At 43.2% G+C, this 13,247-nt stretch overlaps 1 protein-coding gene across 6 annotated transcripts in view; it reads right to left on the bottom strand.

The window, feature by feature from the left end:
* The window catches only part of zmiz1a (zinc finger, MIZ-type containing 1a), a 306,966-nt gene that overhangs the window by 173,444 nt on the left and 120,275 nt on the right, over positions 1-13,247 (bottom strand). For 5 of the 6 annotated variants that reach the window (XM_046358353.1, XM_046358352.1, XM_046358356.1 and 2 more), the window contains one exon: positions 10,991-11,064. The exons of the other annotated variant lie outside the window; for it this stretch is intronic. The gene's annotated coding sequence lies outside the window, so the exon portion shown is untranslated. The remainder of the gene's footprint in view (positions 1-10,990; positions 11,065-13,247) is intronic. 6 annotated transcript variants of the gene reach the window in all.

Raw genomic sequence — 13,247 nt, 5'->3', positions numbered from 1 at the left:
AACAAAGGGAGACAAACGTGGAGATATGAGTAGCAAAATCTATATTTATTAAATAGCTAAACTAAGTATAATATACAATGGTGTGTGTAATCAGTAATCAGTAGTGTAAGTGAGTGTTTTGCATGCATGAATGTGATAATGCAGGGTGATGAAAGGTGCCAAAGCAAACAAACAAAAGGCCACCAAGAACCACAACACAATCTATAACGGGTGTCTGCATGGAGAGAGTCTCCTCCATGAATGTGGAAGAGGTCTATTTATCCTGGGAGACACCTGGCCCAGGTGTTTCCCATGTAGCTGACGACCCTCTCAACTCCGCCCACCGGCATCCTAATAAGGGAAACAAGAACAACGACAGAATACGGCAGACAGAGTGGGAGGGTCGTCACATTCCCCCATAAAACCGGGGACCAACAAGGACCCCGGAACAACATACCAGCCTCCCGCGTCCCAAATTGACACAGGCCTCTCGTCCCAAATTGACACAGGCCTCTGCGTCCCAAATTGACACAGGCCTCTGCGTCCCAAATTGACACAGGCCTCTGCGTCCCCAAATTGACACAGGCCTCTGCGTCCCAAATTGACACAGGCCTCTGCGTCCCAAATTGACACAGGCCTCTGCGTCCCAAATTGACACAGCCTCTGTGCCCCAAATTGATGAGGGTTTACGTGTTCACACTTACAATTTGCCCCAGCCAACCTCCTCCCCAGACCTCAGCAACCTTCGCACAGGAAGCAACATTTAAGAGGAAAGAAACAAGACCAGGAGGAGCAGACAGGACAGAGAGAACATGACAATACGAAACAATGGTCAGTCACGTAAACATTAGGAACAGGGCGCACGAGAGAGCGCATCAGCAATCACGTTTTCAGTCCCCGGATGTGCCTCACATCGAGATGGAATGATTGTAAAAATAAACACCATCGCATTATCCTCTGGTTTGGACACATCATGGACCTCAAAAAGTGAGGGGTTATGGTCGGTGTAGACCACAATAGGTACTACCCTGCAATATACAATCGTCAGGACCAGGAACATCTTCCTCCTCATGCACAGGTCTAGCATGACAAGAACCCAAGGAAACAACGGTATCAGCCAAAAGAACAGGTTTACCGTCCTCTGTAGAATCCCACTGTTCAGTCTCAGAGGAACGTGCATAATAGGGTTTTAACAGATTTACATGGCACAGCTGGTGTGCTTTCCTCCGTTCTGGAGTGGCAACTAGATAATTTTGCTCAGTGTACTGGCGCACCACTGTATATGGACCTTGAAATTTGGCTTGAAAAGGAGAACCAACAATTGGCAGCAGAGCAAGAACCTGGTCACCTGGACTAAAGTGACGAGGCTCAGTTCGGCGATCAAATATGCCCTTCATCCTCTCCTGTGAAGATGATAACTTCTCTTTAGCCATTTCACCAGCGGCATACAGCCGTCGCCGGAAATCACACACATACGAACACAGGGACTGAGGAGGCTCGGGAGACTTCCAGTCATCCTGGAGAACAGATAAAAGTCCACGCACCCTATGTCCAAACACAAGGTCATTTGGACTGAAACCTGTGCTCTCCTGTGAAACTTCCCTAGCGGCTAACAGTAACCAAGGCAACCCCTCCTCCCAATCCTTATCCATCTCAGTACAATAAGCTCTCAACAAAGACTTAAGTGTTTGATGGAAACGTTCCAGTGCTCCTTGACTTTGCGCGTGATAGGCGCTAGACACATTGTGTTTAATATGGAGCTGTTGAAGAACCTGACCAAACAGATTAGAGGTAAAATTAGATCCTTGATCACTCTGAATGACCTTAGGGATTCCAAACAATGAGAGAAACTGAGTCAAAGCTTTTAACACCGATTTAGTCGTGATAGATCGGAGAGGATAGGCAGCAGGAAACCTAGTGGTCTGACACATCACAGTGAACAGGTAACTGCTACCCTTTTAGAACGAGGCAGAGGACCCACACAGTCAATAATCAGATACTCAAAAGGTTGGCTGAGTACAGGAATAGGAAACAATGGTACTGGTTTAATAGCTTGATTAGGCTTACCAGTTAATTGACAGGTGTGACAAGTTTTGATAAAATCAGAAACATCCCTCTTTAATCTAGGCCAAAAGAAATGTCTTAATATGCGATTGTAGGTTTTCCTCACCCCATATGTCCAGCAACGTCGCTGTGAGAAGTTTCCAACACCAACTCACGAAGCTTAACTGGTACAACAACTTGACTAATTGCCTCCCCCAGAAAAACACTATCATGAGACACCCACTTTCTCATCAGGACATCCTCTTGGAGGAAATAGCCATGGGCGACATCTCCCAACTGTTCTATAGGCACAATTTGATCACGCAACTCTTCCAACGTGGGGTCATCCCGTTGAGCATTGATTAGATCTGAGCGGGTTACAGATAACGGGATAACAGGGAAGACAGTGACATACTTTGTATTATTATCATTAGTCGGCGCAGTGACTAGTTCGCCACGGCTCATAGAACGTGTCACTGCACACGCAGAGAACACCTCTGGGAAACTCTGTACACTCTCATCAGGAATCCCAACAAATGACGGCTTAGTGGAAACCACTAGAGATGGAAACACGACTGGCCATACACGCTCACCTGCCAAGTTATTCCCAAGGATAACGTCGATACCCTCAATAGGCAACGAAGGACGCACCCCCACAACAACTTCACCCTTCACCAGCCCACAATCCAACATCAGTTTATGCAATGGAACTGACAGAGTGTTCAAACCTATTCCCTAATTAGAACACTATTCCCTGAATCAGTCTCAGCAGAAAAGGGTAACACAGACTCCAACACAAATGATTCAGAGGCACCTGTGTCTCTCAGGATCTTCACTGGCACTAAGTCTTTACTTCCTAACATAGACACAAAACCTTCTGTAATGAAAGGTAAATAGTCTGGATCAATATGGACTTTCACATTCTCCTGGGCCTGAGGAAATGAGTCAAGAATGAACTGATGTGGAACAGGTGCAGCTAACGCAGCAGGCTTAGATTTAGCGTAAGCACCCTTTGACCTGAGAAGTGGACATTCGTTTTTCCAATGACCTGAACCTTGACAGTAGTGACACTCCTGCCCAAAGTCAGCCTTACCATGGGAGTCAGGTTCAACCCTAGTTGAATAGAACTCTGCCCGAGAACCAAAGTATCTCGGTGAGCGAAGCCCAAATCTATCCGAATGCCCCCACTCTTTCCGAATACGGGGTTTTGCAAAGACACTTTGTGAGTCAACACATACTCGTCCGCCAAAACCGCAGCTTCAACAACATTCTTTACTTTCTGTTCATTAATATAAGTGGCAATACGATCAGGAATTGTGTCCTTAAATTGCTCTAACATAATCAGATCACACAGCCCTTGAAAGTCACAACTGCAGAGGCGGAACACCAGCGATTAAACTGTAAAGATAACTGTCGCGCAAACTCAACATGAGTCTGGTTATCGTCCCTTTTTAAAGTTCTAAATCGTTGGCGGTAAGCCTCAGGGACCAATTCATAAATCTGTAACACAGCTGTTTTAACTTTATCATAACTGGCACTGTCGTGTACACTAAGAGCTGAATATGCTTCCTGCGCTTTACCAGTCAGCACACACTGCAACATTAAAGTGCGGTCAGAATCAGGCCAACTCCTAGCGTCAGCAACCCGCTCAAACAACGAAAAGAATGTCTCGGGGTCCCTTTCATTAAACCGAGGCAATAACCGCAAGTTCCCAACAATATCAAATGTCTCTGGGGCATGACCAAAAGCGGAACTACCCTAGGTAAATCTGGGTCACCTTCCCAAAACAAACTCTCCCCTGAGATCTTTCCTTCCCTAACCAACTCTATACGTTCTTGTTGCAACTTGATTTTAGCACGCTCCATATCTTGTTTAAATGCCAATTCCTTTTCATATTTCACACGATCATGCTCTAGCTTCTCACGATCATGCTCTAGCTTCTCACGATCATGCTCTAGCTGTAACAAAAGCAGTTCTTTCTGCTGTTCAAAAAGAAGGCTACTAGGACTAACCGATGGAATGGCCATTGTAACGTTATGGGAGACAACAAATCCTCAGCAGAGGCTGGCCCGGTGGTAACTTCAAGAATACCACTCTCCATCAGATTGGCTTTCAATATCAACCTAATAGAATTCTTTAGACGTTTATCACTAATCTCAACCTTGTAGTGTTCCGCGACCTTCAACAGCTGTTCTTTAGTACCTAAATCTAACAATTCCTCTGATGGAGAGCGAATGAACTTATCTACATAAGACGCCATAATCACACAAATTTTTTTTTTTTATCGCTTTTCCCTTCTGCTGAGCACACCAGAACACAACCCGAGAATTGACAATCACCCTGAGCACCACAGAAGAGAGATGAGATATGGAGCTTCCCAAAACCTACAATAACTCAACCCTAGTCTTCGTGCAGATTTGCGGTGGGAATTTACGCACTGTAGCCCGCTGGCAAGGAAATAGAACTCCCAGCATGCTGGCAAATTCCACCAAGCCACGGATGTGCCCCCGAGACAACTGCTCAGTCCACAGACACCACACAAAAATAACAAACATTAACCATGCCCAACATATTCAAAAAATGAAACACGTCGCTAAACCTATCAGGGAAAAAGGCTATAGCTCCGGGTAGCAAGTTCCACTACCCTACCCAAATCTCCCACCGAGGTACACAGCAGATTACTCACTTCAGACTGACGTCCCAACAGAAAGTAAAACAAGAGTTCAGGCTAGGCAGGGCCTGGAAACTAACCATTATACTCTCTCCAACACAGCACACAAACCAAACAACAAAGGCAACCAATACTGGGCCGATCACACTCAAACACAATATTCAATCCAAACACGTACCTCCACGGTCTCCCAAACCAATAGTTCAAAGATCCCGGACGAGCCCCCACTTGTCACGAACCGGCTCAAAGCCCGTAACAAAGGGAGACAACGTGGAGATAAGGAGTAGCAAAATCTATATTTATTAAATAAAGCAACTAAGTATAATATACAATGGTGTGTGTAATCAGTAATCAGTAGTGTAAGTGAGTGTTTTGCATGCATGAATGTGATAATGCAGGGTGATGAAAGGTGCCAAAGCAAACAAACAAAAAGGCCACCAAGAACCACAACACAATCTACAACGGGTGTCTGCATGGAGAGAGTCTCCTCCATGAATGTGGAAGAGGTCTATTTATCCTGGGAGACACCTGGCCCAGGTGTTTCCCATGTAGCTGACGACCCTCTCAACTCCGCCCACCGGCATCCTAATAAGGAAACAAGAACAACGACAGAATACGGCAGACAGAGTGGGAGGGTCGTCACACCTTCAATGGATTGTTCCAGGTTCATTCTGAAAGCCATCTATATAACACAAGACACTGTGATAACCTTCACCTTCCCCTCTGCTGCACCTCATAGTCAATTCTCTATCAGATACTCTGGAATTCGTATCTTCACATTGACAAAACCTCATTATCCCTCAATAATTTCAAGCGAAGACTGGGGGTCAGCCTGATGAATCACACATCAACACACACGTTTTCTTGAATACTGAATATATCATGTACAATTATAATTCATATGCTTTGTTTGACTGAATTAACTTTTTTTTTTTTTTTTTTTTTTGCACATAGATTTGTGGTGTAGTTTTCATATCAGCCCTTTTAGGATTCCAACCTCACCTGCACACCGTTTTACCAGTTTATATCTGCACTGTTTTGTCTTTCACTTCTTTTCTTTGGTGCGAATAAATAAAACCTAAAACCTAATGGAAATCAAGGTAGATAGCTCATTCTCTGTCTCTGAGTAGTAAGTGGCAGTGCTCACACCTGGTCAGTCAGTTGATATCAAAGTGCACCGTCTGATATGAAAAGCTAACAGGATAGCCAATCAGAACAGGGGGGGTGGTGCAGGTACTGTAGCCTACATGCGTAAGAGCCTTTGTATCCATGCTTGAAATAGGATATTGTTACGTCTGTAATGCTGTAACACTCCCCTTTAGCAAACACTGCTATCATGTTATCATGAATAAACACTAGTATCCTGGGACTTATGTACAGGCTGTATACGCTAGATTATAAAGTGTGTGTGTGTGTGTGTGTGTGTGTGTGTGTGTGTGTGTGTGTGTGTGTGTGTGTGTGTGTGTGTGTGTGTGTGTGTGTGTGTGTGTGTGTGTGTGTGTGTGTGTGTGTGTGTGTGTGTGTGTGTGTGTGTGTGTGTGTGTGTGTGTGTGTGTGTGTGTGTGTGTGTGTGTGTGTGTGTGTGTGTGTGTGTGTGTGTGTGTGTGTGTGTAATGGGCTGAATAATGATCTTGTAAAAGCCCAACAAAACACAATCCACATAGCATAAAGGTCAGAGTTCAAAATTACCATCTTCATCTGGATTGGAAAAATTAAAATAGAAAATGGTGGACAGAGAGACAGTAAAAAAATAATGTAAGTATTTACTTTTTAGATTGCAGATTTGTCCAGCCAATGAAAAAAAAAGAAGATGAGAAATAATCCTCTTAGCTGTATGTTTAGTAATGTGATTTAGTGTTATTTAGTCAGTGTGGGTACAGATGCTGCTTTCCCCTTCACCATAGTAAGGGTTGTGACGTTCCATATTAACACCAGATACAGCACAAGTGTGTGTGTATGTGAATGTGTGTATGTTTGTGCGTTTCTGAGAATGAAATGATCCCCATTATGACACACTGTTCCAGAGTGACACGCAATACCTGACCTCGCTCCAAATCAATGATCAACTTCACACATTAGCACATTGGTCTGACTGCATGGAGTCTACTAATCACGCATGTGATGTGAACTGGATAAAAGTTTGTCTGGCAGCACACCTCCATCCAGGCAGCTTGTTCAGGGGTGAGTGTTCCATCAAAGCAGCAAGAGGTGTGACCTGTTACCACAAGAAAAGGGCAACTAGTGAAGAACAAACACCGTTGTAAATACACCCCGTATTTATGTTCTTTTATTTTCCCTTTTGTACTTTAACTATTTGCACATAATGAAATTTGAAATGTCTTCATTCTTTTGGAGTGTAATGTTTACTATTAATTGTTATTGTTTATTTCACTTTTGTTTATTATCTACTTCACTTGCTTTGGCAATGTTAACACATGTTTCCCATGCCAATAAAGCCCTTAAACTGAATTGAATTGAGAGGCCCGTCTGTGGTAATCCTGACCCAGGCACAGCTATCTCCAGCTCCTCCTCTCTGGCTCTCACCCTCCTGAGGGGAAAGTACACTGTGGTACTGGCCTCAGTCACACAGCAGAGGGGTGAAGAAGGACTCCATTACTCACATTTGCACTTACAGACAAGACACACACAGACATGCATGGACGGACACACACACACACACACTATAATCTAGAGTATACAGCCTGTACATAGTCCCAGGATAAGGCTCTGTCCATTACTAGTGTTTATTCATGATAGCAGTGTTTGCTAAAGGGGAGTGTTACAGCATTACAGACGTAACAATATCCTATTTCAAGCATGGATACAAAGGCTCTTACGCATGTAGGCTACAGTACCTGCACCATCCCCCCTGTTCTGATTGGCTATCCTGTTAGCTTTTCATATCAGACGGTGCACTTTGATATCAACTGACTGACCAGGTGTGAGCACTGCCACTTACTACTCAGAGACAGAGAATGAGCTATCTACCTCGGTTTTAATTCCCAACCATATTAATCTGATTGGGTGGGACTTGAACTAAGGAACATCTGATTGACTTTCATATCAGCCGGTGAACTTTGATAACAACTGATCGACTTTGATATCAGTTGTCGAGGCTATGTAGAAGATCATGGATTCATTCACACCTCATCCAAACACTGAAGTCGAAAGGGGCGTTGCTTTTCTATCTATTTAAAGCTCTTATGCAACCATAGGCTGCGTGAAGTCATGTCGGATAACCAGACCACTGGTTATCCGACATGACCTACCAATCAGTGACAAGCATTGAGCGCACCATGACTCTCAATCTAAACGTTTGCTCTGTGTATCACACAGTATCACTGACTATCGCTCAATTCATCACAATACTAAATGACTGTAGAGATAGACTTATAACACATGGCATCGAGGCATTGTGATTCAATTGTAAGAATCAAAATATGCATAAACAATGTTATTCATACAGATACAGTGACTAGCTTCCCTCTGAGGGAAGGAGCAGTAGCCAATAGCTGCTAACAGAAACAAGCTGTTTCTTCAGAGCAGAAGGCCAGCATTTCAGTTCTGAAATACATCCAATCTCCACATACAGTATACGCACACACGCACACACACACGCACACACACACAGTGTGTTTCTGAAGAATCAAGAAATACCAGACAAGGAATTCCAACGCTCGGCAACCCTCCTGGCCCATGTGACTGCACAAACACAAACACGCACACACACAGGCCAGATTGTGTGTGGTGCGTTTGCTTAAAGGCCATGGTAAAAACAGGGGGGAAATGCGTAATCTGATATGCATGACTTACAGTATAGCCTCTCTCCTTTCTTTTCCCCTCACACATCACAGGTTGCATCTATTATACTCCCCCTCCCTCCCAAATACCAACCAAAACATTAGACCGAGATTGACACAGTATGCATTTAGGGGGGTTTGAGGTCAAATAAAAAACCTCTTAATACATGAATGTGAGCAGACGTGAACATTGTGAAATTGGGAAGCATTAATGCACATTCTCTGACTGCTCTAGAGCACCAAAACCAGTCTGCATGTCTTTTGACGGGTCTACAACACTAAAAACCAGTCTGCATGTTCTCCGACAGGTCTACAACACTAAAAACCAGTCTGCATGTCTTCTGACAGGTCTACAACACTAAAAACCAGTCTGCATGTCTTCTGACGGGTCTACAACACTAAAAACCAGTCTGCATATCTTCTAACAGGTCTACAACACTAAAAACCAGTCTGCATGTCTTCTGACGGGTCTACAACACTAAGAACCAGTCTGCATGTCTTCTGACAGGTCTACAACACTAAGAACCAGTCTGCATGTCTTCTGACAGGTCTACAACACTAAAAACCAGTCTGCATGTCTTCTGACGGGTCTACAACACTAAAAACCAGTCTGCATATCTTCTGACAGGTCTACAACACTAAGAACCAGGCTATATGTTCTCTGACAGGTCTCATTGCTCTAGATTCTATACTGAACAAAAATATAAACGCAACATGCACCAATTTCAAAGATTTTACCAAGTTCCAATTCATATAAGGAAATCAGTCAATTTAAATAAATTCCTTCGGCCCTAATCTATGGGTTTCAAATGACTAGGAATACAGATATGCATCTGTTGGTAACAGATACCTTAAAAAAAGGTAGGGGCGTGGACCAGAAAACCAGTGCCTGGTGTGACCACCATTTGCATCATGCAGCGTGACACATCTCCTTCACATAGAAGGAGTACTTCTATGTAGTACTTGTAGTTTTTCATGTTGTCTGTCTGTAATTCTTTTGTAATGACTTGGTTGCTGCCTATCTTGGCCAGGGCGCTCTTGAAAAAGAGATTTTAATCTCAATGAGCCCTTCCTGGTTAAATAAAGGTTAAATAAATAAGAGTTGATCAGGCTGTTGACTGTGGCCTGTGGAATGCTGTCAGGCTCCTCTTCAATGGCTGTGCGAAGTTGCTGGATATTTACGGAAACTGGAACACACGGTTGTACACGTCGATCCAGAGCATCCCAATCATGCTCAATGGGTGACATGTCTGGTGAGTACGCAGGCCATGGAAGAACCTGGGACATTTCCAGCTTTCGGGAATTGTGTACAGATCCTTGCGACATGGGGCCGTGCATTATCATGCTGAAACATGAGGTGATGGAGGCAGATGAATGGAATGACAATGGTCCTCAGGATCTCGTCACGGTATCTCTGTGCATTCAAATTGCCATTGATAAAATGCAATTGTGTTTGTTGTCCGTAGCTTATGCCTGCCCATACCATAACCCCACTGCCACCATGGGACACTTTTCACAATGTTGACATCAGCAAACCGCTCACCCACTCACTCACCATAACGCCATACACATGGGTCTGCGGTTGCGAGGACGGTTGGATGTACTGCCAAATTCTTTAAAGCGATGTTGGAGGCGGCTTTTGGTAGAGAAATGAACATTAAATTCCCTGGCAACAGCTCTGGTGCACATTCCTGCAGTCAGCATGCCACTTGCAAACTCCCTTTTGTAGCATTGTGTTGTGAGACAAAACTTCACATTTTAGAGTGGTCTTTTATTGTCCCAGGCACAAGGTGCACATGTGTAACGATCATGCTGTTTCATCAACTTCTTGATATGCCACGCCTGTCAGGTGGATGGATTATCTTGGCAAAAAAGAAATGCTCACTACAAGCTTTTTGTGCATATGGAACATTTCTGGGATCTTTTATTTCAGTTCATGAAACATGGGACCAACACTTTACATGTTGCGTTTATATTTTTGTCCAAAACCAGTCAATGATTTTTCTCTAGAACAGGGTTCCCCTAGTGTCCTAGCACAACACAACTGATTCAAATAATCAAAGTTTAATGATGAGTTGGTTACTTGAATCAGCTGTGTAGTGCTAGGGTAAAAAAACAAAATGTGCACCCAGGGTGGGCCCTAGGACCCAGTATTGGAAACCCTGGTCTAGAACAAAACCGGTCTGCCTTTTCTCTCTTGTTCCTCAAACCCAATCTGCAAGGTCTGTGACAAATATATAAACAACAGTACTGCCTGCATATCCATCCATCTAGATCACAACCAGATCAATGTCATTGTAGAGACCTCTTGTCTATAAAACATGCAAAGAAAGGGGTCAGCGTCCCAAATGGCACGAGTCTACCTGGGCCCTGGGCAAAATAAGTGCAATAAATAGGGAATAGAGTGCCATTTGGGATGCAGCCAGAGTGTGTCTGTCTATGAGAGCAGATGTTGTGCATGATGAGGATAGAGAGCTCGTAAATCACCATGTCTTACCAGCGGAGAGGGAGGTTCTTGTGTTTCCTATTAACCAAAGCCTTCGCTACTTCCTCATCAATCATAGAACATGCCTGGAATGAAGAACAGAAACACAAAACATATTAGAACCACTCAGTACAAAACATCTAGAAAATATTATGTTTTGTCCATGAGAAGGGTAAAAATAAATCCAGTAACCTTCCCAAAATTCCAGAAATCCCGAGTTGGAAAATTTCCAGAATCAGGAGGTTATAAGCAGGAACCCTATAATCCTCCAACCAGGATTTCTGGAAAACTGGGGAATTTGGGGAAAGTTACCAGAAATGTGCTACACTACACATGAGCAACAAAGCCTGGGTAACAGTCTGGGTCTGCTACTGCTCTCCTGCAAACATGTTTGGCATGACAATTCAATGGGAATTGCTGAGAGAGCTGAAACATACTGGCAAATATAGGCTTCTTTACCATCATTCATTGTGGATGGCCGGTATGGGTTAGTAGTAACATTTGATCCTCCAAAAGACGAACAAGAACAACTACAAATTGATAACTTTAAAAAATATGTACAGTTGAAGTCAGAAGTTTACATACACTTAGGTTGGAGTCATTAAAACTTGTTTTTCAACCACTCCCCAAATTTCTTGTTAAAAAAAACTATAATTTTGGCAAGTTGGTTAGGACATCTACTTTGTGTATGACACAAGTCATTTTTCCAAAAATTGTTGACTGTGCCTTTAAACAGCTTGGAAAATTCCAGAAAATGATGTCATGGCTTTAGAAGCTTCTGATAGGCTAATTGACATAATTTGATTCAGATGGAGGTGTAACTGTGGATGTGTTTCAAGGCCTACCTTCAAACTCAGTGCCTCTTTGCTTGACATCATGGGAAAATCAAAAGAAATCAGCCAAGACCCCAGAAAGAAAATTGGAGACCTCCAGAAGTCTGGTTCATCCTTGGGAGCAATTTCCAAACGCCTGAAGGTACCACGTTCATCTGTACAAACAATAGTACGACAGTGTAAACACCATGGGACCACGCAGCCGTCATACCGCTCAGGAAGGAGACGCGTACTGTCTCCTAGAGATGAACGTACTTTGGTGTGGAAAGTGCAAATCAATCCCAGAACAACAGCAAAAGGATCTTGTGAAGATGCTGGAGGAAACATGTACCAAAGTATCTATATCCACAGTAAAACAAGTCCTAAATCGACAACCGCTCAGCAAGGAAGAAGCTACTGCTCCAAAACCGCCATAAAAAAGCCAGACTACGGTTTGCAACTGCACATGGGAACAAATATCGTACTTTTTGGAGAAATGTCCTCTGGTCTGGTGAAACAAAAAAAGAACTGTTTGGCCATAATGACCATCGTTATGTTTGGAGGGAAAAGGGGAAGGCTTACAAGCTGAAGAACACCCTCCCAATGTGAAGCATGGGGGTGGCAGAATCATGTTGTGTGGGTGCTTTGCTGCAGGAGGGACTGGTGCACTTCACAAAATAGATGGCATCATGAGGAACGAAAATTATGTGGATATATTGGAGCAACATCTCAAGACATCAGTCAGGAAGTTAAAGCTTGGTCGCAAATGGGTCTTCCAAATGAACAATGACCTCAAGCATACTTCCAAAGTTGTGGGAAAATGGCTTAAGGACAACAAAGTGAAGGTATTGGAGTGGCCATCACAAAGCCCTGACCTCAATCCTATAGAAAATGTGTGTGAAGAAATTAAAAAGCGTGTGCGAGCAAGGAGGCCTACAAACCTGATTCAGTTACACCAGCTCTGTCAGGAGGAATGGGCCAAAATTCACCCAACTTATTGTGGGAAGCTTGTGGAAGGCTACCCGAAACATTTGACCCAAGTTAAACAATTTCAAGAAAATACTGCCAAATACTAATTGAGTGGATCCTCTGACACACTGGGAACATGATGAAATAAATAAAGGTTTAAATAAATAATTCTCTCTACTATTATTCTGACATTTCACATTCTTAAAAATAAAGTGGTGATCCTAACTGACCTAATACAAGGATTTTTTTTCTAGGATTTAATGTCAGGAATGGTGAAAAACTGTGTTTAAATGTATTTGACTAAGGTGTATGTAAACATCTGACTTCAACTATATATCTAAAATCTGTGTTAAATTAAACATTTTATTGTCATGTGACACGCTGGAGAAGAATCATCTGATCTCATCGAGATGGCTGACTTGAGGACAGAACTTAGTGAGAGACTCCTGGAAACTGGATATGGGTGTAGTTACAGTACAGAGAGGCTT

The sequence above is a fragment of the Oncorhynchus gorbuscha genome, linkage group LG08 (genome assembly GCF_021184085.1).
Source record: "Oncorhynchus gorbuscha isolate QuinsamMale2020 ecotype Even-year linkage group LG08, OgorEven_v1.0, whole genome shotgun sequence".
NCBI classification, from domain to species: Eukaryota; Metazoa; Chordata; class Actinopteri; order Salmoniformes; family Salmonidae; genus Oncorhynchus; species Oncorhynchus gorbuscha.
This window is presented reverse-complemented; position numbering and strand designations above follow the sequence as displayed.